Genomic DNA, 26,729 nt, shown 5'->3' with positions numbered 1-26,729 from the left:
AGGTGGCTGTCTGTGTTTGGAGACAAAGGATTGTATGTTGTGGAATAGCTCTGAGGAAGAGGTGAGATGGGTGGGGAGAATGGAGGGAGAGATGAAGAGTTCCTTTCCAGGTGTAGGGATTAGGGGTGGTTGAAAGAAGTGAAGGATTAAGGGGGTGAGAGTGAAAACAAAAACAAACATTGTTTACTGTGATTTAGTATCCAGGTACCTTCAGTTCACTTCAGGTTCAATTCAGGATTAATTCAAATTTCAGACACTTCAGCTCATGGACACTTAAGCTGAGGGACACAGACTTCAGTCTGACACAGACTCCTAGTTCTCAATAGATGGCCTACAAAATGCATTCAGCTGTGAACCAGAGGGGAGTGGTCTGTGCTCATCTTGATCAGCTGATTAAGGCTGAACCAGATGTAGGATACTCAAAGGTTCAGTAAACAAGGTCATAAATGAAAGTGGGGGGTGGGTAGTGTAACTTGGGTCACGTACCATTAGTATATAGTAGGAGCAGAGAGATATAGGGAAGGCTGCATGGAAATCATCTGGATACTGGAAAAAGAGGACATGGCTCTGTACGGAGATGGACATACTGTCAACATTCCACCTTGAAGAATATGTGTATTGGTGTATTGTGTAATGTAAAATGTAACATAGGTTAATAGTGTTGGTACTGCGTTCTGCCTGACAATAGGGAAATTTAGAGTTAATGGTTGTAACTAGTCCAGAGTGTGGGGGGGCTAATCTGAAAGGACAGAGACATTTTCCTGTCAGATGGGGCCCAGTGTGAGTCTGAAGTAGATATAAGGTCTGGAAAGTAAGCAGTGCGGCATGACGTGAGTGTCCTGAACTGAGGAGAGACCGAGACGGTGGCTGCCATGAACTGGAGTAAAGAGAAAATGGAAACTGACAGGAGGATAGAGTGATCACACTGAGACAAGTCCTGGGAGAGGACCTTTAGCAGTATGGCCCAGAGTTTAGAACTCCGAGAGGTAACGGGCCAAGACGGAACAGAGTGCATGAGACGAAGAGAGTGCCCCTGGTGGGAGCTCCAGAGCATCAGTGACAGAGAAGTTAAGTACTGACCATACTTGCAACCTAGTTCCCTTGAGGGGAAAGAAGACATGGAACTATGAGTTGAGACGAACTCTTGCTAACTGGACTGTAATACTGAGCAGTGTTGTGTTGAAGGAAAGAGAAACAGTGGAGATAGAGAATGAACGAGTAACAAGAAAAAAATTGGAATTGTGTGTGGAAAATACTGCTATCTATGGTATATAATCCCCACCAAGTTATCGTTGAGTAAAAAGTGGTGGTCTCCCTCATTGAACTGTTCAACATCTGGTCCTGGCCAACCCATGGTAACAAGCGGCCTGCAAGGGCATAGCGCCCCCATAGCACAAGCCCACACACTCAGCCAGAACCCCCATTTTCATGTAACGTGCCGGAGCATAAGAAACAAGTACCTCACCCACAGCTATTGCCCTGTGCCACATTATATCTCCATGAGTTTTGCACAGACACACGGTCTGTGAAAACACACAGACACGTGACTAGCACCATAGGTTGTAATAGGTATGTGTTCTGTAACCATGCCCAAGCACTGATTGACTGCTGATTCAGCAGAGCATCAATACAGAGCTGTCTGTCAGTGCCGGGGTGTGGTTATATCTGCCGCTCACTATGTACTGAGTGGTGACTGAAGCCACATCGGTGCTGCCCCTCTACAATGGACAGTCAGAGGATGCTGGAAGGAATAAAGAGTATTTACTCCTCGCAGTGGGGCTTTTAGTTTGAAGGCTGCATTGCTTTATAATGCTATTAACCTGCAGATTAACACAATATCTGCAGGTTATTGGCGTTTTTTTGACACATCAAGTTCCCTTTAAAGAGGTTGTCCCCTAACTGGAGAACCCTTTTATAAATAAAGTAGTCCCCATTATAAAATAAAAACTCTGCATACTCTCCTTTCGTACTGTCACCCTCCAGTGCTGTTGGCCTGGGTCTCCTGAGGCATGCGTCGCATAGTTATGCCATGTGATCCCTGCAGCCAATCAGTGGCTGCTATTAGGTTGCTGTGCTCTCACTACTTCTGTTTGTTTGAGGTTCGTCTGAAGGAGTGAACTTCGAATAAACAGATGAAGTGAGAATGCAGTAGCCATTAGTTGCTGCTGATTTGACGCAGGGCTCACATGGCATAAGAATGTCATGTGAGCCCCGTGAGACCCAACACCAACATAGCTGGAATCAAGCCAATATGAGCGGTGAGTATACAGTGCTTATATTTTATAAGGTGGACTACCTACTTAATTTAAAATGAGCTGTCCAAATAGTGGACAACCCCTTTAATTAACAGAAAGTTGAAGTAGATGTTGCTTGACTGTTATGTGTATGGGTTCAAACCCATGAGCCTTTGCTTAGTTTTTGGCCTCTCTGTCCACCAAGCCACAGCATATATATCTTTTGTCTGGGTGTTTAGTTTCTGTTATTCTTGCTTCAGTCTTTTTAGGGTAACAGGTGTTTTAATTTACTCATTTGTCTGCCCCATTACCTTATGGGTGCGGCTTTATATACTTTCCCCTTGCTGGTATGTCCTCCTGGTGATAGTCTCATTTCGATGTCAAGCCATACTGCTGTAGTTTCAGCTCTTTCCAAAGATGCTCAATAGGATTTAGGTCAGGGATTATAGAAGGCCACTTCAGAATAGTCCAATGTTTTCCTCTTAGCCATTCTTGGGTGTTTTTAGCTGAGATTATGGCCCTTTAATCATTTACAACACTCTTCATAGTTTAGGGCCTGCAAAACCCAATCAAGTAGTTTGTTAAGTATCAGTACAGTTTGATGGCCAAGGGCTCTCGGTCACAATAGTGTAGGAGGCAGTTGTTTGCTCCTATATCACTTATCAATCCTTTTGTACTATGTGATAAAGAATGTTTTTGTGCTGTATCCTGTATTCTACATTATTTCTACATTATCATACTTGTTTACAGCAACCATGGTTAATTAGCAATGTTGCAATCTGTTAAATTACTTAGAAATATTCTTACAAACAACCAAAAATAACAACCTGAATATTTTATTCTTGGCTGAATATTGTAGTTCTGCAATTTTTGAATTTGAGATATGAGTAAAAAAAAAAAAGAAAATGTATATTGGCAAAAAGTAATGTCAATACTTTTTTTGTTGAATCCCTATAAGGCCGTTAAAATGTGCCTTACAGTACAAACTTCTTATCATGGCAAAGTGAATAGCCAAAAGGAGTCAAATTATGCAATAATCTTGAATAATTGGTTGATATATAGGAGAAGAACTTTGTTAATAAATTGGTAACTTATATCTGATTTCAACAGGAGTTAGCAACAATCTTTTTGGAGTCAGCTGAACAGTCCCCTTATGCAGGGCTAAACATTGACAACCGAGGGCCTCTGTGCTTCCTAGTAGTTCTTATCAGAGTACTGTGGTGCCCCTGAGGGTTCGGTCGCCACAGAGGTACTGCACCTCACCCAGAGGTGTGGTGTCTCCCTTTCTCTCAGGTAAGGAGGGAGTGCTGCACGGAACCCCAACACCTACATCCAACACTACACTACCCCAGGCCAGCAGGAGGGGCAAGACGCAATGTAGTTTTCTGCTGAGCCCTGACCCTGGCTGGCGTGGGGGGAACCCAAAGTTAGGGGGAACCAGTAGTGGGTGAGGGTGGAGGAAGAAGTTCATGGGAGCACTCATACAGTAAAGATATAAAATAAGGAAGCCATCTTAGGGTGGCAGTCTAGTAGTTGGTGAACATCTTGGGAGCAGAGTCTCTGTAGGAGCTCTGCTCCATTTCAGGGGCCCAGGACTGAGGCCCAGGAGGGGAGCAGGCAGTAGGCTCCGATCTACAGAAGGGATCCTAGGGAGTACAGCGAGTGCAGGCGGCACCCGTACACCCCAAACCAGCCAAGCGTCAGGAGGATCTAGGCCGCAAGAAGGGGACCGGCCCCTGGCCCAGTCGTGCAGCTTCAAGCCTCGGCTGGAAAAACCGGAGGCTTCTGACTTCTATAGCAGAAGCCAAACTCTCACTTCAATCCAAAGTAAGGTCAAGCAGGTTTGAGCAACTCCGACGGACAGGGGGGGCCCCGCAGCACCCTAATAGGATTCACAGTGAGAAGCGCAGGGCAGGAGGGAGTAAAGACCCAGCGTGAAGTTGGTCTAGGAAGGTACATATGAAAGTGGGATTCTGCCAGGTACACCCGAGTTGCCTGAGAAAGGACTGAGCCCCTGCCCTGTGAACGCAGTGCGACGCGGGAAGCTTGCACCAGTACTGTGCACCTGAGGAACTTGAACAGAACTGTGAGTAAACTCGGATGACTGCACTGAACTGCCTTCGCTCCTTCATTTCGCCGGTGCCTTTTCCCTCCCTGCACTACAATGCCCAGCGCACCTTCTCCATCTTCACTTACACTGCCCTGTGGGGAGCCGTTCCATCTTAAGCTGCCCTATCATCTGCCTCAGAGGACTGCCGCAGCGCTGGTGATCCTCACCAGACACCACAGGTGGCGTCACGACAATTCCCCCCCCCCACCAATAAGTTCCCCTTTTTCAGTGACCGCCCTGGGCCACGGACCGGGCCACCGTGATCTCCCCCAAAAGCAGCAATAAGGCCCGGCTGCCGAGTACCCCACGGCCCTGGGGGCGCGTCAGTACCATCTTACTTCACTTTAATTATCCTCCAATAATTGTAAGTAATTGTACTTTTACATGCAATTTAATGGTGCAAAAAAGGCTACAACTTGTTCCACACAAAAAACAAGCCCAGATATGTCAATGAAAGAATAAAAAAAAGTTAAAATTAAAAAGCAACTTCACACTGTCTTCAAAAACACCCAGAATTTGTTAAAGTAATAAAATAAATAACAATTTTACTGGCCACCACCAATTTGGTTCTAACACTGTCAGGTTGACCTGTCAGTCTAAGTACATTCTGTTGGTCTGGACAGAGAAGTAACCATTGTAGCCAATCACTGTCCACAGGGGCAGCATTAAAACAGATACAGATACAGCTTTGAATCAGTAAGTGATTATTCTTTTATTATTTTTCAGCATTATGGGCTTTTTTTGTTATTTTTAAATTAAGGATTAAATAACTCCTTTAATAGACAGTGTGAGGTTGCCTTTTCATCCTTAAATGAGAACTGTACTTTTGACAATCTCTGTATAAATCAATAATACTAATGAATATATAAAACTTTGTAAGATATTTTAAAAGAGAAATATGCTTCTTTCTTCACATATGAACCACTTCATTCCACCCCCTCTGCTTCCTAAACTTATCATTCACCTTGAAAAAAAACAGCTCAAATTCACAGGATTCACAGCGACACTGCAAAGTACTTCTGTCCTTCATACCTTTGCTGCGTCTATCTGTGTGCTATCAAGGGTAAAAAGACCAGAAAATTTTCTTTATGTGTGTATAGTGCATGGAAGACATCATAGCAGCTAGTCTCCAACTCCATATACTGTGTACATCTGGAGACTGTGAGAAGTGCTAACATCTGAATGGTGCTGGGTGTCAAATCCCCACTGTTCTGATATTAAAGAGCTAGCATTAAGCACGTTGGAAACAGTCCAGTCGGGTTCTGGCTGGGAGTATGCATATTGCATACTTGCGGTCACATGACAGCATTTCTAGACGCTGACACCTGAGAATCCTGACAGCACACAGTGTGCGCTATGTGAGGATTCTCAAGTCTGCAGTCACATAGAGAGTGACTGCAGACTTGTCATTTTAGACCAGACAACCTTTTCAATGATGATTATCAGGTCATCAATATCACAGCACTGGACAACCCTATTATTACAACCTCTGACATATGAAATAGATATGTCTATCATCGCAAGAGTTTAATCACTGTTAATTCGTATATGTATAACGCAAGAGATAAATTGTCCATTTTAATTTTTTTATTAAGCAAAAATCCTAAGTAGTTACAACTTAGCTGATGTCTGAGAAGTACAAATTCATTTAGGGAGCGCGTCGGTGTTGTATTTCGAGGCGGATTGTCTTAGGCTGCGTGCCCACGATCAAGAAATAGCAGCGCTTTGTACGCAGCGTATTTTTGCTGCGTCCAAAATGCTATGTTTAATCACTCCATTAAATCTCTATGTGTTCATTGAACACATGCGGATTTAATGCATCCAATACATTCCATTGAGGAAATTTCTGTTGTGGAGACTAGCACCAAAGAGAAGCACAGTGGGAATGGGATTTCTATAAATCCCATCCACTGTGCTTCTAATGTGGAATGCAGCATTTTGCATGCAGTGCAGGTGAGCTGCATCCAAAATGCTGCTATTCCTGATCATGGGCACATAGCCTTATTGCTTTGTTTGATGTTGGGTCATGCAAGGAAATAAAGGATTTTGTCTGACTTAAGTGCCTGTATCTACTTGATCCATGTTTTCGAGTTTTTGTTTAGGTTTTTCTCTCATCTTTTTCAAATCTGTTTATTGTATGGACCTCTTCCATCTATTAGTTTATCAAATTTCCATGTCACTTGCAAAAAATACAAAATATGTAAGGGCGCTACATTGAAAAAGTACTTTATGAAAGCAGAAAAATAGTCACGTAAGGAGTTTCAAAGTTTTGAAATGGCCAAGCCAGATCTGAATCCAACTGAAAATCTGCGGGATGACCTGAAGAGGGCGCCGTACACAGGAGATGCCCTTGCACTCTGCTAGATTTACCGTGCTACTGCAAGGAAGAGTGTGCAAAGATTGCCAATTCTAGATGTGCCATGCTGATAGACTCCTACCCAAAAAGACTGAAATACTATCATAAATTCAAGGGGTACTTTAATAAAATATTAGTTTAAAGGAGTGCACATTTATGCAACCATATTATTTCAGTTCTTTATTTTTCTTTTTCCACCCAAAAAGATTTCACTTTGTTTCTCAATGGATTTGTACAAAATATGAGTGACATTAAAGGTGAAATTATTCTTCTTAGATTTTTTTACAAGATAGTAACCTGCCATTTTAACAGGGATGTGTAGACTTTTTATATTGACTGTAGGTGTGTTTTTACACTTTTTACTATTTGCTATTGTTGTTAAATTCATAAATCTTCTTTTTTTATGCCATTATTTATTCATTCTGGATTTTCATAGCTGTGGCTTTTTATTTTTAACTTTATCAATCCCTAATATAAAACTCATTTTTGCAAAGCTTGTACCTTTTCAATTCTTTACGACTATTATGATGTTTGCAGCAGAGCTGGGTTTATTAAATAAAGTGAGATTGTGTATTTTTGCTTAGATATTACATTACTTTTACAGTTAGTTAAGAGAGCAGCACTTTTCTTCCACAGTGGGAAGCAGCAAGGTTCATACTTTGACAAGTACAGATGTTGCAGCCCTTAAATTACTGTTATACTGCTGCAGAGTTCCCGCTATTCCTGTGTACCACTTATTGCTTTTCTCTCACAGGCTATTTATGAATGTGGTCAGGACTTACTTCTGTTATAACCTTAGGAAAATGACAAATATATCAGCATACACAAGCCCATACCTGATCTAGTCACCACCCATGCTGCTTTGAAACCAAACTTCAGTACAATAGCTAAGCAATCTTTCAGTATCCCAAAATACAGAGCACACAAACACATACATGTATACAATATATGGGCAGAGGAATTCAGACACCTACACATTACACCTACAAGAGATTGTATGACCTCCCATTATTAGAGATGGGCGGACCCCTGGATGTTCAGGTCCAGCGAGTTTGGCCGATCAAAAAGTTCAGGTTTGAGTACAAGAACATTACCCGAACCCGGACCCCATTCATATGAATGGGGAGCCCGAACATCCGTGGTTTCCCGCACTGTCATCTGAAACAGAGTCTCTGATCGGCAGGAGGATGGCATTGCAAGAAGAAGGGCCTTGTACAGTAAGAGACAAGAGCAGTTTAAATAAGTATAAAGTGCGGTAACAACAATGGGGAGGGCACATACAAATTATTTGACAAGGTGTCACGGGTGTGTCAGGTGTTATAGACAGTCGCTCTGGATCAGGCTGTAGAAGGTCACTGCGTTTGGCATTGCAGACGCCTTCTTAATCTTTCTTACTTTAAGACCCAGCGGCGACCTACCTCCTGCTGTTAATTGACACACCCTTGCAGAGTAGTTAAAAACTCTCAGTTTGCTGCAGGGAATCGCCGGTGATACTTCTATGTACCTGGGTGCTGGCTTGGAGCTCAAGCTATCGGCTAGCTTCTTCACTGGTGCCCTTGGAGGACAGTTGGTGTTACTCCTTTGGTGTCTGCTCAAGTTTTATCCCCTTGTTTGTCTTCCTTGTTGTCTTCAGTTTGTAGTGGGGTCTGACCAGTGCTCACCCCTCTCCCTCCCTATCTAGGGCCAAGCTCTAGGGATATACAGGGCTTAGGTTTCCTGTTCTGCGATAGGTGCGGAACCTATATAGGGACAATAGGATAGGTATGGTGATATTAGATCTGCCTAGGGGTCTCCACTACCCCTTTCCCTAGTGTTTGGGCTACCTTCCACTCTTCCCTCCGTGTTGCACTTAGTCTTTCCCACACCGTGCGTGACACATGGTAGAAAAGAAATACCACAAATGCAAATTACCATGTCACATAATTTGTTCGGTACGATCCTGAAATGCATAGCTTGTAACCTGTTTTATTGATCTATTAAAAGTGGTGTACTATATTCTGCATTGAATCTTTAACTTCAGCAGCGCTTTTATTCTTTTATTCCTATTTTTTGCTTTTTCCTTCACTACAAATTTTAAGGATAGGTCATCAATGGATAAGTAAAAATCAGTTAATCAAAATCAGATATTTGAGGGTCCAACATCGATCAGCTGTTATTATCTGCTTTGGAGGATGCTAGCTATAATCAGTGAACAATTTACTGGCAGCAGCCGGGTGCTGCACCTTATATCCTGTTTATGTGAACAGGAGACATCATGCAGGCCATCAATATGTAACTCCCTGACAACCCTTGTAATGTGGATAAATGTAATGTAAAACACCTAGAACAAAGTAATCATACTGCTGCATATACATTAGATGTAATACAACGGGGGAAAACAGAACAAGAAAATTACTCGGGTATTCTGCTTACAAATAGGTTAACCAGTGTGACTTAAAGGGATTGCCCATTTTATTTTTCATTTTACAATTAATATCACAGATGTGTTGGGAACATGATTTCAGGCACTTCTTAATATTTATGTTACAAGTTCTCCTCCTGCACTTATTAATATAGCCAAGCACAAAGACTACACAGCTCTCCTGCCCACAAAATGGTTACTAATTGAGGAGCATGTGACCACCCTCCTCCAATGGAAAAACACCGCACAATTAAATCTTTTTTAAAATTAGAGGAGGTTGATGTACTGGTCTGGTTCCATGCTGCAGCCATTAACCAGGACAGCAGATTTGCAAAATGTAAAATATGTGGTTAATGTGCAACAATTCAGCAACTATATCCCGAGGAAAATCTTCATGATTTGGTGCAGATTATGCATTTGTGGATTTTCAATGTGCACATACCTTACAACTTCATCTTCTATTCTTATCTATTAACTTTCTGCTAACACCATATGCACTTCCTCTTCTTTCAATCTTCTCTTTAGAATCTTTCAAACTAATTCTAAACTTTATAAAAAAAAAAATTTGGTTTGTCATTTCCTTATTTTAATTTTCAGTCTATGGAAGTAAATGAGGACTTGTTCTCTGTGCACCTAGCAGTAGATTTGATTGGTACTTTGGGTCACATATTATGTTTTACACACTTTTTATTGCATTTTTTCTGGGCGGTGCTGTGACCCAAAAACAGTAATTTTGGTGTATCTACAATATTTTGGTTTTCTTTACGATATTTCCCACAAAGGTTAAACAAAGTTATTATTTGATCTATCAGACTTTTACAGATGAAGTAATACCAGATATGCTTATTTTTTACTTTTGAAAGTTCTTTAAAACTTTTTTTTACTTCTTTTTTTAAAGTTCCTATATGGGATTTTAACCTGCGATCTTTTGATCGCTTGTACTATACACTGCATATAGTCCTAATCGCAGTCTCCTGTCAAGCTCAGTCACAGGCCAGGCTTCACGGAATTACCAAAATGGCAACAACAGGGTCTTCACCAGACCTCCATCTATTACTGCAACCCATCAGCATCGTGTGATCACTTCATGTGGTGAGAGGCAATGGGTGCCCAGAATGGATTAAATGCCGCTGATAATGATTGGCAGAGGCATTTAAGGCGTTAACAGCAGTGATCGGAGCTAGCTTCTGTCGCTGGTGGTAGAGGCATACACATGGACTCACTTCATGATATAATATTCATTGTGGGGCAGGAAGGGGTTAATGCTTATATTTTGTATAATTAAAGTAGTTGTTCACTTTTTATTAATGAGAAAATATAATAAAATGAGCACTGAAATAAATAATTGCTCTCATAGAATCATTACTTTAAACTTTAGAATTTTTTTCTCCAAATGGTTGTGCAGAGCGGGCTTCAGTTACTTGCATTTCTTAGCTATAATTAACTGTTTATTTAAGTTTTTTGTGTTTGTTTTTAGAGTGGCAAAAGTATTTTTTTATATATAATTGCTAATTGCTGCCATTAACACTAAAAGATGTTTTATCACTGCAAGTATTACCAGAGGAAAAACTACACATTGTACATAAGTTGTCTTTAGACTGTGTGTATATTTGGGTTAATTGGCCTTTCCTCCAACTTTCCTCTGCTATCATCCATACTGTTTTCCTGGTATGAATAATGGAGGAGAGGATCAATTAAATGCACTGTGCACGCAGCCTTACACAGCACTGTCTTGGCTGTAATGTTACAACTCACATGTGAACAAATAAAACTTACCACCTAATAAAATTACCTTGATCCACAATAAAAATTCTTCATGGGTTATGCCTTTTCGTCATGGAATTGTGTTTCTTTCTCCTTTATATTAAATTAACTTTCCAGTTTTAAATATAGGCTGAAACAATGTTTAGGTTCTTAATAGTGTTGAGCGAGCACTAAAATGCTCAGGTGCTCGGGCCAAGCTCACCGTGATACTCGGGTGCTCGACCCGAGCAACGAGCCCAATGTTAATCTATGGGAGAACCGAGCATTTTTGCGGCGGCACCCCCGGCAGTCTGTAGAAAGCCTAAAAAGTGCCCAAAACGATAGTGACAGTGCTCAAATGACATGGGGACAGCATGGGCATCGCCCCAGGAAGCATTTCTGACCCCCAGGTCACTGCTGTCAACAAAGTGGTCAGAGGTATTAAGCCACTTTGACGGGCTCACAATAAAACGTTCAAAAACTAAACTGAAACTGTTTTCCTGTGAAATATGTTAAGGAACATCCTTTCCAGGGTAAAGACTTGTGTATAAAGTAAAATAAATAACCAAAAACAAAAACACTCCTCCACACCTTGGGCTATGTTCACAAGTAGCATTTTTTATGCGTTTTTGCACTTTTGTATTGCTTTCAACCGTGACAAATGTCATTTTAACATTTTACAACCTTATCTGGCCATGTGCTGTGTGACACATGCATACAGTGCTGAAAAGACATGGGAACAGCATGGGGAAGACCCCTGGAAGCATCTCTGACACCCAGGTCACTGCCTAAAAGTGTGCCCATCAGAAGTGATCCTTGCCGCATCAGAAGATGCAGACTTGCAACTATCCCGTGCAAGTCCTTGTCCCAGGGCAGTGTTCAATTGTACCTCCCCCATTCCTTGCAATGCAAGCGCAAGTATGCAGCCAACCACCCACCCACCCGCAGGCTGCAATACTATACTGCAAGCTTGCACTTGAAATGGGGCCTTTTAGTTTGGAGGAGGCCGAAGCTGGCCACTACCTCATGCTGCTTCGGCAGCGAGGTCTCAATACTCAGTCCCCAGCCGCCACTATCTGTCCTGCGAACCTTCCCCATACTTTTCTTAGCCTGGACTGCTTTAGTGCAGCATTGGACGAGCCCACCAGAGAACCAGAGACTCCTCCGGTGGGCCCTGGCTTCTCCATCAGGGGAGTTGAGAGTGCCAAGGTGAGGAGCATGATGATGATGATAGACGTTAGCATCTGCTTTGTTTTCTTGGAATGCAAGCGTAATTGTGCAGCCTGCCACCCACCCACCCCCAGGCTGTAATACCATACTGCTAGCTTGCTTGCACTTGAAATAAGGCCTTTTAGGCTTGTGGAGGCAGACGCCGGCCACTATGTCATGGCTGCATCAGCGGCCTGGTATCCATACTCAGTCTCCAGCCGCCAAGCGGCCGGGTGTCCACATTCGGTCCCCAGCCGCCAGGGGGCGGCCGGGTGTCCATGCTCGGTCCCCAGCCGCCCCCATTTGTCCTGGTGCACTTTACGCACAAGCGTGCATACCAAAACATTACCTGTGCCCTACCCAGTGCATTTAGTGGGAAGGACAGCCTAACCACAAACACGTGGACAAGTGAATGTGGCCAGGGATGGTCCATCTCACTGACGCCTTCACACTGGGTTAATATTGTGGAAGCCGGGACACAGTTGGACACTGGGATGCAACACGTCCTCCAGACAGAGAGGATTGCGGGTCCTGGGTTAATCAGGCTTCAACACAAAGTTCAGAAGGAAGACAGCAGCAGTGGTCGGCCTCCTACACAATGAGTAAATTATTCATGATCATGAGGCCATCCATCTCCTTAGCTTTCTGTTCCTTGGAATGCAAGCGCATGTATGTAGTAACGGCTAGGCCTGAGGTGGTCAGCATTTTGGCGCATATCCTACCTCCTCCGAGGATTGCTGGATGTTTTCCTGCTACTATCCCAGTGCTATGACTCCCGTTAAAACAAAGCTTCAGGTGATGAATGATGGATGAGGTGGTGGCAAAGGAGAAAGAGCAGGAGGAACAGTGACCATTCACATCAATATCAGGCCAGTCAACCACACATGTCTTGTAGGATATGTTTCTCTACCAAAAGTAGAGGTTCGGCTACACAGTTATAGGGCATACAGTGAGTGCAATGCCTACCAAAAATTTCAACGCACTCCAATGCCCCTTGGAAGTGACATGGAGGTCAGAGGGCCTTAACTAAACCGTTTTTTCCATTTATAGCAACTGGGTCTCCTGTACACAGTTGGCCTAAGCAGTGAATGGAAGGCTTTCCAAAAATTATGAGGAACTGCAATGCCCCTTGAAACATACGTGGATTACAGCGTACTAAAAACCTTCTACCCATTATTGGGGAGTGGGTCTCCCTTAGAGTTCGCCTATGCATTGAAAAGCAAAAGCTGACTAAAATTAGGAGGAAATGCAATGCCCGTTGGAAGAGTCGTGGAGGTTAGAGGTAATTAAAAACAACATTTCAATGCCCCTTGGAAGAGCTGTGGCGTTCAGAGTGGTTTAACAAGACGGTTTTAATGCCCCTTAGAAGAGACGTGGAGGTCACAGTAGCTTAACAAGACGATTTTAATGCCCCTTGGAAGAGACGTGGAGTTCAGAGTGGTTTAACAAGACGGTTTTAATGCCCCTTGGAAGAGACATGAAGGTCACAGTAGCTCAACAAGGCAGTTTTAGTGCCCCTTGGAAGAGTGGTGGAGGTTACAGTGGAATAAAAATACAATATAAATGCCCCTTAGAAGAGTGGTGGAGGTCGCAGTGGAATAAAAAGACAATAACAATGCCCCTTGGAAGAGTGATGGAGGTTACAGTGGAATAAAAAGACAATATCAATGCCCCTTGGAAGAGTGGTGGAGGTCGCAGTGGAATAAAAATACAATATCAATGCCCCTTGGAAGAGTGGTGGAGGTCGCAGTGGAATAAAAAGACAATATCAATGCCCTTGGAAGAGTGGTGGAGGTCGCAGTGGAATAAAAAGACAATATCAATGACCCTTGGAAGAGAATTGGAGGTCACAGTAGCTTAACAAGATGATTTTAATGCCCCTTGGAAGAGACGTGGAGTTCAGAGTGGTTTAACAAGACGGTTTTAATGCCCCTTGGAAGAGACGTGGAGGTCACAGTAGCTTAACAAGATGGTTTTAATGCCCCTTGGAAGAGACGTTGAGTTCAGAGTGGTTTAACAAGACGGTTTTAATGCCCCTTGGAAGAGACGTGGAGGTCCCAGTGGAATAAAAAGACAATATCAATGCCCCTTGGAAGAGTGGTGGAGGTCACAGTGGAATACAAAGACAATATCAATGACCCTTGGAAGAGACGTGGAGGTCACAGTAGCTTAACAAGATGATTTTAATGCCCCTTACAAGAGCCATGCAGTACAGCATATTAAAAACATTATTCCCATTATTGGGGAGTGGGTCTCCCATAATCTTTGCCTATGCCTTCCAAGCAAAATCTGCCAAAAATTAGGACGGAGGAACTTGCAATGTGTTACGAGCCCGGGTGGTGGAACGTCTGTGCTGCGGTGCAAGGAGGGACCAGAGGGGCGTAACTAGGTATAAACTCGGACAGACCAAGGTCATACGGTGGCTCAATCGACTCCGTGACCAGGGAAGGACCTAGTAGAGGGACCAGGTGCTACTCTCGGGACCGACCTTGTAAGAGAGCAGGTGACTCCCACGGGTCAGAAGGCAGGGACTGACCGGTACAGCAGATGAGCACGGCAGGCAGGCAGACGGGTGATCCAAGCAGATGGACAGGCAGGCACAGCAGGTAACAAGCAGGAGCCTCCAGCTAGGCTGTCAGGCAGGCACGGCAAGTGACGGGCAGGAGCCTCTAGGTAGGCTGTCACGTGGTCACGGCAAGTGACAGGCAGGAGCCTCTAGGTAGGCTGTCAGGTGGTCAAAGCAAGTGACAGGCAGGAGCCTCTAGGTAGGCTGTCAGGCGGTCACGGCAAGTGACAGGCAGGAGCCTCTAGGTAGGCTGTCAGGCGGTCACGGCAAGTGACAGGCAGGAGTCTCTAGGTAGGCTGACAGGCAGGTTCTCCAAGTAGGCATGCTGTCGGGCTGGAGAGTGTCCTTGGCTGGCGGAGACAGGTAGCAGATGAAGGCTCCGGATTAGCGGACTGGCCAAGCCCATAGACAGACTGGCAGACGGAGCTGTAAGCAGACTGTAGGGCTGGACGGATAGTCAGAAGTAGACTGGCAAACTGGGCTGGTAGTCAGGCAGGCAATGGGACCTGAGGGCTGAAGCAGAGATTTACACACAAAGCTACAACCTTGCACGGGCACCTCCATTTTGGAGGAGGTGCCTTATAAATGAGAGGACCTCCGGCCATTGGCCGGGGACTCCTTAGGACGGCGCGCGTGGCCCCTTTAAGAGGGAGGGAGCGCGCGTGCGCCCTAAGCACAGTGCCCGGGGAGCTGCGCGTGCCGGCAGCAAGAGAGGCAGGAGCGCTGGAGGACGCCGGGAAGGGAGCGTGGCGGTGAGTGGGACGGCGTCTCTGCCTATCAGGGGGCAGAGACGCCGTTACTACACAATGCCCCTTACAAGAGCCATGCAGTACAGCATATTAAAAACATTATTCCCATTATTGGGGAGTGGGTCTCCCATAGTCTTTGCCTATGCCTTCCAAGCAAAAGCTGCCAAAAATTAGGAAGAAGGAACTTGCAATGCCCCTTACAAGAGCCATGCAGTACAGCATATTAAAAACATTATTCCCATTATTGGGGAGTGGGTCTCCCATAGTCTTTGCCTATGCCTTCCAATCAAAAGCTGCCAAAAATTAGGACGGAGGAACTTGCAATGCTGGCAACATGGACCACGGTCACCCTGGTGGTATAGTGGTAGTGGAGGCTGAGGATAAGGAGAAGAGCAAAAAACAGCCGAAATGAGGAAGCATATACCCATGTGTGGGTGTGAAGTGGTGCATGGGAATACACCTCCCGAAATAACACAGTGGATTTGACTTTATGTTACTCTACTGTCATTTGGTGGTGATGAGAAGTCTGGCCCAATCCAGCCATTGTTCATTTTGATAAGGGTCAGCATGTCAGCATTGTCAGTTGACAGGCGAGTGCGCTTATCAGTTATAATTCCCCCCAGCGACACTAAAAACACGCTCCGATAACACGCTAGTGGCAGGGTAGGCCAGGACCTCCAAGGCGTACAGAGCAAGTTAATTCCAAGTGTCCAGCTTGGATACCCAATAATTAAAAGGCGCAGAGGAATCAAAGAGGACGCTGGTACGGTCGGCAAGGTACTCCCTCACCATCTTTTGAAACTTTCCACTCCTTGTGAGATTACCCCGCGCCTCAGGGCCTGTAAGCTGGGCGGGTCTCAGAAAACTGTCCCAGAACGTTGGCAGTGTTCCCTTGCCTCTGCTGGATTGGAGTTGCACTCTCTCGCCTGTACGCCTTGGTTGGGCAACGAACTGTGACCTCTGCCGCTAGCATGTTCAGATGGGAATATTTTTAACAGTTATGCAGCAAGGGCTTTCTGCTACTGCCCCATTTCTGTAGACCTCTCCACCTCAGGAATAAGAGAGTGAAAGTTCTCCTTGTAGCGGGGGTCTAAAAGTGTCACCAACCAGTAAGAACTGTCACGCAACATTTTGACAACGCGAGGGTCACGGTTAAGGCAGCGTAACATCAGCCATGCGTGCCAGACTGGTAACGGGCAAGACTTCCGTGTCCTCACCAAGATGACGACTGACCATGCTTTCCTCCTTCTCCTCCTCCTCCTCCCCCCTGTCCTCAGGCCACCCACGCTGAACAGACGGTATGACAGTTGTACAGGTACTACCGTCTACAGCGCATGATACCAGCTCCTGTTCTTCCTCCTCCTCCTCCTCCTCTCCCTCATTGTCCCCCAATGCACGTTGGGATGAGATGAGGCTGGGCTGTATGTAATCGCCCATTACGGCTTTTGATCCATCTCATCATACTCTGGCTGCAATGCCTCCTCTTTAATTCTCTGCAGAGAGCGTTGCAAAAGACAGACAAGTGGGATGCTGACACTAATGATGGCGTCATCACCACTCACCATCTTGGTGGACTCCTCAAAGTTTGTCAGGATGGTACATATGTCAGACATCCAGGTCCACTCCTGAGGTCTTATGTGTGGAGTCTGACCTGAATATCGACGGCTTTGTTGCAGCTGGTACTCCACAACTGCTCTCTTCTGCTCACAAATCCTTTGCAACATGTGGAGGGTTGAGTTCCAATGTGTGGGGACATCACACACCAGTCGGTGTGCCGGAGGCTGCAAACGCTGCTGCAACACAGCAAGGGCGGCGGAAGCTGTAGCCGACTTCCGAAAATGAGCTGACAGGCAGTGTACTTTGACGAGCAGATCTGGCAACTCGGGGTACGATTTAAGAAACCGCTGAACAACGAGGTTAAGCACATGAGACAGGCATGGTACGTGTGTGATCTCACCTCTCCTCAGAGCCGCCACCAGGTTACGGCCATTGTCACACACGACCATGCCTGGATGTAGGTTCAGCGGTCTCAGCCACAGATCTGCCTGCTCTTTCACAGCTGTCCACAACTCACAAGCAGTGTGAGGTTTATAACCTAAGCTTATGAGTTTTAGCACAGCCTGTTGTCGCTTGGCTGAGGCAGTACTGCAGTGCTTCCAGCTTGTAACTGATGTGGTGATATCTGAGATGGAGGCTGAACATGAGGAGGAGGAGGATGATGCGCAGGAGCTGTACACTGTGGGGGTAACTCTGACTGACATAGGGCCCGCAATCCTCGGTGTGGGGAGCATGTGTTCCCAAGGTCCAACTGGGTCCCGGTTTCAACTCTGTTTACACAGTGTGCCGTCAGGGAGATGTACCATCCCTGGCCACAAGCACTTATCCACGTGTCCGTTGTCAGGTGGGACGTGGACGTTGATGCTGTTTCTTGAGAAACTGCCATAACAAGTGAAGACTGAGAGGAGGGGGCATCTTTGCATGCAGTATGGACAGGAGATTGCCTTGCACACACAACAGGGGGTTCTCTTACGCGCACAACAGCAGAAGAAGCAGTGGTGACTCCCAATGACACTAGTCGTGGACCCTGGGGTTCACCCCACAAAGTCGGGTGCTTTGCTGATCATGCTGGTGGTGGTCAGGCTGGTAATTTTGTCACCCCTGCTGATGCTGGCCTGGCAGTTGGTACAAATGGCCTTTTTGGGGTTATCAGCAGAGTCTTTAAAAAAATTCCAGACTCTGGAAGACCTACCAGTTGTACTGGCAACGTCCCTCGTGTTGGTGTTACGGGGAACGGTTGCCCGCCTTCTGTCTGCGGCCACCACACTTCTTTTTCCTGCCTGTTGGGGTACTCTGCCTCCCTCCCTCTGTGTGCTGCTGGCCTCGCTCTGCGTGTCCTCCTGCCACGTTGGGTCAGTTACTAGATCATCCACCACCTCCTCCTCTTCCACTTCCGCACCACGGTCCTCCTCCTCACTTCGTGGCAATTGTGTCTCGTCATCGTCCACCTCTTGTGACAAATTGCCAGCGTCGCCTTCCTGTGGCCGTGGCTGTTCAAATATTTTTCCATCGCTACATGGGATCTCCTCTTCCACCACTTCAAGCGAAGCTGGCGAGGGGCTCAAATATGGAAATGGACCAGTGAACAGCTCTTCAGAGTGTCCAACTGTGGGATCAGTTGCTGTCTGATGACACTCGGCATGGTCGGAGGAAGGAGCATCAGGGTGAGGAGGAATATGCGGTCGAGACTCACGGCTACTAACACTTGACCGTGTGGAAGACAGACCGGAGGTGGTGGTGCCCAGGTGACTGGAAGTATTATCTGCTGTCCAATTAATAACCTGTTCACACTGATCAGTTTGCAATAGTGGTGTTGTTGTGTGCTTCCCTAGTAATTCGGTCAAGAACTGGAAGCGAGATGTGGCTGATGGTTGTGGCACATTTTCACCTTGGCCACGACCCCATCCTCTGCACGCACCATCACCAGAACGTCCAGTTCCACGTCCCTTGCCACGCACCTTGCCCATTGTAAATGAAGTAAAATAGCTTGCACTCGCACTATCAATGGCAAAAAGGTAATAAAAAGGAGATTAGAACTGTGGAAAAGGAAAACCACAGTTCTATTTCTCTGGCCTACACAAGAATCTTTTAAACAGATATATTTGTGTCTGAACAGTCAGCAAGACACTCAAACTGTTTTTTTTTATGGATAAAAAGCAAAAAGGTGGATAACACCCAGATTTGAACTGTGGAAAAGGAAAACCACAGTTCTAGTTCTCTGGCCTACACCAGAATCTTTTAAACAGATATATTTGTGTCTGAACAGTCAGCGAGACACTCAAACTGTTTTTTTTTATAGAAAAAAAGCAAAAAGGTGGATAACACCCAGATTTGAACTGTGGAAAAGGAAAACCACAGTTCTATTTCTCTGGCCTACACCAGAATCTTTTAAACAGATACATTTGTGTCTGAACAGTCAGAAAGACACTCAAACAGTTTTTTTTCTGTAAAAAAGGCAAAAAGGTGGATAACACCCAGATTTGAACCGTGGAAGAGGAAAACCACAGTTCTAATTTCCTGGCGTATACCAGACTTTTTTAAATATATATATTTGTGTCTGAACAGTCAGCGAGACACTCAAACTGTTCTTTTTATATGGAAAAAAGGCAAAAAAGTGGATAATACAGAAATTTGAACCGTGGAACTGCAAAACCACAGTTCTAGCTATCTGGCCGAAAGCAGACTCTTTTAAACAGATATATTTGTGTCTGAACACTCACAGACACACTCAATTTTTTCTTTTAGGGGAGGAGGATACCAAAAGGTTAATAAGACGGGCATTCGTACAGTCTGACTGAGGAAAAAAAAAAAGAGGATTTAGATGAAAAAAAAAGGATTTTTCCTGGCCCCTGAGACCTGGGGCTAAGTCTAGCAATTTGAACAGCAGCAGCACACAGGACTGTAATGCAGTGTTTGTTGGTATAACCACTGCGTCTCCTATACAGCCTGCCTGCCTGATATCTGGGATGGATATTAGTCTTCAGAAGGACTGTTTGATTTTGCAGGCTTTAGAGACCCTATACTACCTATTTCGTAGTTTAAATCTCTCCCTAGCTCAGCAGCACTCTTCCTACACTGTCTGATCCAGTGCGACTGTGTCCAAGATTGCGGCGCCCGGTTTTAAATACTCGAGGTGACGCTGTACGGCCAGTCAATCACTGTAATGCCCTAAACCAACATGGCTGCGGCATTAAAGTGACTGGCTGGCAATCCCTAAATGTTCATTGGCTCTGTAAAGAGCGCCAAACATGCAGGGCGGAGACCCGAGCTCCCACCCGAGTAACCCGAAAATGCTCGGTGCTCGCCGAGCATCCCGAGTAGTGAGATGCTCGGGCGAGTGCCGAGCAGTGTCGAGCTCAACACTAGTTCTTAACAAACCTCCTAACTTCATTTATTGTATTTTCTCGAAATTTGCACCAATATATTGGGCCTCATTTTAAAAAACATGCGTCAGGCTCGAGCGTCAGTTCACAGAATGCAGGTAGGAGGAAGTCAGAGGAAGATGCTGCTCATCGTTGGAGCAGAGTGAGGTAAGTTTAAGGGTTAAACCTACAATTCATATTCAAAAATTAGGCAAAATGTTCCTAATTTTTTAATATTAATTGCAGGTTTAGCGTTTGGTATATTCATAGGCTTTACTACTTGTGTTGATATTTTGGCATTTCCTTCTATGTAGGTTTTTTTAAGTTTAAGGACTGTCCACTACTTTATCATTAATGACCTATCCTTGGTATAGGTCATCAATGTCTGATTGGTCAGGGTTCGACTCCTGGCATCCCCGCCAATCAGCTGATCTCAGCGGCCGCCAGCCAGAACTGCTCATTTGCAGAGCTGCTCCATCTTCTGGTAGTGGTTAAGGCAGGATACTGCACATCCACCTTCTGTTGATTTGAAGAGGAGGTGAATGTGTAGTACCCTGCCATGACCACTATAACAAGACGGAGCACCTCTGCAATTGAGCAGTTCCGGCCAGCGGTCGCCGCCACCAACACCTAGAACAGCTGATCGGCAGTTGTGCCACTTCTCGGACCCCAACCGACCAGACATTTATGACTTATCCTAAGGATAGGTCATCAATGATAAAGTAGTGAACAACTTCTTTAAGTATATTTTTTTATTGGCACAACAGGTCATAGCCGGGAAAGCTTTACAGGGACACAAATAGGGCGTTTGCTGTGTGGGGGCACAAATGGGGGTCATTACTTTCTGTGATAACAAATGGGGATATTACTACTTGAATGCACACAAAGGGAAATATTACCATGTTGAGGCACAGAGAAAGCCAAATGGGTATGTACAGATGGTGTCTTTTAGACGCTAGTGGGCCGGAATCACTTTTGAAGCAGAAGATTCTTCAGGACAATGTCTACAGTGTTTTCCCTAAAGCGTCTTTTCGGATATCTTTTCCGGCAGCTTTGCCACAGGCAGTATTTTTTTTTATGATTCCATATAAAAGAGGAAGCCATCAGGAGAATGGTCAGGTCACTTCTGTTAGCTGTGTCACAGCTTTCGAAGCCTGAAGCAATTAAAAGAAGTTACAAAAGATGGAACTTATGCACAGCAAGTCTTTTGACATTCCTGTGGCATTTTTAGTGCTTTTTAGGTGGGTTCCAGGTGGAATCCTCCTGAAAAAAGATGTTGTGTACACATACCTTTACTGTGTGGTGAGACACAGAGGGTATTATTACTGTGTGGAGGCACAGAGAGGGTACTATTACTGTTTTGAGGCATTATTACTTTATAGGGGCAGAGAGTTGGGGCTACTAACGTGTGGAGGCATAGTGGGCACTAGTACCATGTGAAGGCACAGAAAGGACATTATTACTGAATGGAGGCACACTGGGAACACTTTTATCATGTGGAGGCACATGGGACACCATTAGATCTCCCTGAAGGCAGTTTTTAAAAATTGTCAAGTAAGATTTATATTCATTAGGCTACATTTATATGAAAGTATTTTTGGTCCAAGAGCTGTCCATAGAGGACATAATCCTGAGGTCATCTGATCACTTATACTATATGCTTTAATACTGGGGTATTGCAGTTTATGGTGTAATTTTGGTTTTGCTAAAAACTCAGCCTTTGGCTGAGCTTCACAGGAGGACTAAGATGTGTGCCACAGCGGTCTTTGTCAGGTAGGTGGGCAATCACAATAATAAAATGTATTTGTCAGTGGTTGACAGCAGCATTAAAATTGGTTAGAGCAGCAAAAGCAATTAGAGGCAGATGCCGGCTATGTAATACAGCCGGTATCTGCCCCGTGTGAATTGGGCACAACTCCTGAGCCACCTTCATTCACCCTGCAGCAATCTGTCAAAAGATACAGTACAGACCAAAAGTTTGGACACACCTTCTCATTTAAAAATTCTTCTGTATTTTCATGACTTTGAAAATTGTACATTCACACTGAAGGCATCAAAACTATGAATTAACACATGTGGAATTATATACTTAACAAAAAAGTGTGAAACAACTGAAAATATGTCTTTTATTCTAGGTTCTTCAAAGTAGGCACATTTTGCTTTGATGACTGCTTTGAACACTCTTGGCATTCTCTTGATGAGCTTCAAGAGGTAGTCACCGGAAATGGTCTTCCAACAATCTTGAAGGAGTTCCCAGAGATGCTTAGCACTTGCTGCCCCTTTTGCCTTCAGCTCACCCCAAACCATCTCGATTGGGTTCAGGTCTGTTGACTGTGGAGGCCAGGTAATCTGGCGTAGCACCCCATCACTCTCCTTATTGGTCAAATAGCGCTTAGACAGCCTGGAGGTGTGATTGGTGTCATTGTCCTGTTGAAAAATAAATGATGGTCCAACTAAACGCAACTCGGATGGAATAGCATGCCGCTGCAAGATGCTGTGGTAGCCATGCTGGTTCAGTATGCCTTCAATTTTGAATAAATCCCCAACAGTGTCACCAGCAAAGCACCCCCACACCATCACACCTCCTCCATGCTTCGCGGTGGGAACCAGGCATGTAGAGTCCATCCGTTCACCTTTTCTGCGTCGCACAAAAACACGGTGGTTGGAACCAAAGATCTCAAATTTGGACTCATCAGACCAAAGCACAGATTTCCACTGGTCTAATGTCCATTCCTTGTGTTTTTTAGCCCAAACAAGTCTCTTATGCTTGTTGCCTGTCCTTAGCAGTGGTTTCCTAGCAGCTATTTTACCATGAAGGCCTGCTGCACAAAGTCTCCTCTTAACAGTTGTTGAAGAGATGTGTCTGTTGCTAGAACTCTGTGTGACATTGACCTTGTCTCTAATCTGAGCTTCTGTTAACCTGTGATTTCTGAGGCTGGTGACTCGGATAAACTTATCCTCAGAAGCAGAGGTGACTCTTGGTCTTCCTTTCCTGGGGTGGTCCTCATGTGAGCCAGTTTCTTTGTAGAGCTTGATGGTTTTTGCAACTGCACTTGGGGACCTATTCAAAGTTTGCCCAATTTTTCGGACTGACTGACCTTCATTTCTTAAAGTAATGATGGCCACTCATTTTTCTTTACTTAACTGCTTTTTTCTTGCCGCAATACAAATTCTAACAGTCTATTCAGTAGGACTATCAGCTGTGTATCCACCTGACTACTGCACAACAAAACTGATGGTCCCAACCCCATTTATAAGGCAAGAAATCCCACTTATTAAACCTGACAGGGCACACCTGTGAAGTGAAAACCATTTCCAATGACTACCTCTTGAAGCTCATTAAGAGAATGCAAAGAGTGTGCAAAGCAGTCATCAAAGTAAAAGGTGGCTACTTTGAATAACCTAGAATATAAGACATATTTTCAGTTGTTTCACACTTTTTTGTTAAGTATATAATTCCACATGTGTTATTTCAAAGTTTTGATGCCTTCAGTGTGAATGTACAATTTTCAAAGTCATGAAAATACAGAAAAATCTTTAAATGAGAAGGTGTGTCCAAACTTTTGGTCTGTACTGTACATCATAAATTGTTAAGGGGTTAAAAGGGTTTCACAAAAAAATTCATTTTTTACTTCACAAGATTGCCGAGGTTAAAAATAGGAAACTGAGATTTGCTCACCCAGAGGTGCCTCACCACCTCTGCCCTACTCTTAATGACAGGCTGCAGTTGTGACATCACGATCACAGCAGGTGACCACTGCAGACAATCCCTGGGTTCAGCTGTGATGCTGAGGTAGTTGGCATCACCACTGAGCCTTGTGATTAGCTGCAGCAGCCACCTACTGTAGCCATGACATGACAACTGCAGCCTGTCAACAAAGGCCAGGGCGGCATCGGCAAGACGTAGGTGGGTGAGTAAAGTCCAGTTTGATATTTTTAACCTCAGAAAGGCTATGAAATAAAAAAGGTAATTCTTGAAAAATCACTCCAATTATTACAAAATGTTGATCAATACTTTAACTAATGTGTTACAGTACAATGTTAAAAAGGAACTGTACCTTCAACAAACTTTGTATATATAATACATACATCATATATTATATAGAATCATTACAAACACAGTGATCTATTTCAAGTGTTTATTTCTGTTAATGTTGATGATTATGGATTACAGCCAATGAAAACACAAAAGTCATTATCTCAGTAAATTAGAATACTTTATAACAGCTTGAAAAATGTTTTTAAAATCCGAAATGTCTGTTCAGTTAATGCACTCAATACTTGGTCAGGGCTCCTTTTTCATCAATTACTGCATCAATGCGGTGTGGCATGGAGGCGATCAGCCTGTGGCACTGCTGAGGAGTTATGGAAGCCCAGGTTGCTTTTATAGCAGCCTTCAGCTCGTCGGCATTGTTGGGTCTGGTGTCTCTCATCTTCCTCTTGACAATACCCCAAGTCCTGCTGGAGAATGAAATTTCCATCTCCAAAAAGCTTGTCGGCAGAGGGAAGCATGAAGTGCTCTAAAATTTTCTGGTAGACGGCTGCACTGACTTTGGTCTTGATAAAACACAGTGGACCTACACCAGCAGATGACATGGCTCCCCAAACCATCACCGATTGTGGAAACTTCACACTAGACCTCAATCAGCTTGGATTGTGGCCTCTCCACTCTTCCTTCAGACTCTGGGACCTTGATTTCCAAAATGAAAATTGGAACTCTTGGACCTTGTGGAGTGTGTCAATGACTGCCTTCTGGAAATCTATCAAGTCAGCAGTCTTCCCCATGATTGTGGAGCCTACTGAAACAGACTAAGTGACATTTTTAAACACGTAGGAATCCTTTGCAGGTGTTTTTTGTTAATTATTCTAATTTACTGAGATAATGACTTTTGTGTTTTCATTGGCTGTAAGCCATTATCATCAACATTAACAGAAATAAACACTTGAAATAGATCACTCTGTGTGTAATGACTCTATATAATATATGAGTTTCACTTTTTGTATTGAAGAACAGAAATAAATAAACTTTTTGATGCTATTCTAATTTAGTGAGATGCACCTGTATATATAGTACATGCAAATATAAGAAGCTTTGTATATATCGTATCAGAAAATTCAGCTTCCTTCCCATTATCTCCTTATGAACCACTTGTTCTTATGAAACCCTCCACCCTGCTTAAATCTGCCTTGCTCAGACAAGACAGACAGCAGGTGTCATTGGACACAGCCAATTATTTTCAATGAAAAGGGTAAGGGAAAGGAGGAGTGAGGAGTAGGGAGAAGAAACAGGCAGAGGGAGAAATAGTAGTCGTGTAGTGAACTGTCTAACAATTATTTTACCTCACTCCAGATCTAATTCACATCTAGCTCAGGACTGCTTTACAATTTCCTCCATGCTTTTGCACCTTATCTCTGTGTGCTAAAAAAAGGAATGAAGAACAGGAATCCCTCTCTGTATACTGTGCTGGGTATTGGAGAGATAACAGCAGCTAATCTCACCTGCAAATTAGAGGAAGAAAATACAGAAGGGAAAACTAGTGAAAATGCAAGATACAAGTGATATAATAGCCAGATATAGTGTTATTCCTTAGAACAAAGACAGGACAGATAATTCTGAAAAGTTACTTGAAAGTACAGTTACCCTTTAAAGGGGTTGTTCAGGTTTGGCACGAAAGTCTGCAGTCACTGCAGTCCGCGCTGTTAGGATTCTCTGGTGCCTGCGCCAGGAGCGGACAGAGATTTGACAGCAAGTATGTGATATACATCCAGCAGGCCACATTCCAACTAGACCTGCGCAGCCTCAGTCACTGCAAGTGAACTCAGTGGGGCTGCGCACGTCTAGTCGGAATATGGCCGGAAGTATGCATATCTCATACTTGCAGTAACATGACCACCCTTCTCGCCACCAACACCGGAGAATCCTGACAGAGCATGCTGCGCACGATGTGAAGATTCACAAGTCTGCAGTCACATGGAGTGACTGCAGACTTTTGTTACAAACCTCGACAACCACTATAAGTATACTGGCTAGAAGGGATAAAAGGGGACAAAGTGTCAGTTTGATTACTGAGAGGAGCTTTGGCTGCCAATATAAAAGGAATGGGAGCTCTCGATATTACTACTGGAGGGATGGGTTGGATGTGGTCCTTGACCATCTCTCTGGGCTGAATGTGGCTCTGAAAATTAGGGTACATTCAAACAGCTGTATAAGATCGGTGCACAGATTGGTCAGCAGCTGTCCTGACCCGAAAATGACAGCTTTATATATTACTAAGCAGTTGTCACGCTTGGGTTGGAAGAGCCGTGACCAGTCTGAGCATTGCAGTCTGATCTCAGTCCGATTTATGCTGCTGTGTGAATGCGCCCTAAGAATGATTCGTGATGATGGTGAGTTGGGGATTATTGTTTTCTAACAAAAAAGTTTTCTTACTCTGTATGTAAA

The sequence above is a fragment of the Phyllobates terribilis genome, unplaced genomic scaffold (assembly GCF_046119375.1).
Source record: "Phyllobates terribilis strain yellow unplaced genomic scaffold, ASM4611937v1 Scaffold_9__5_contigs__length_417890890, whole genome shotgun sequence".
Lineage (NCBI taxonomy): Eukaryota > Metazoa > Chordata > Amphibia > Anura > Dendrobatidae > Phyllobates > Phyllobates terribilis.
Note: the sequence above shows the minus strand (reverse complement) of the source record.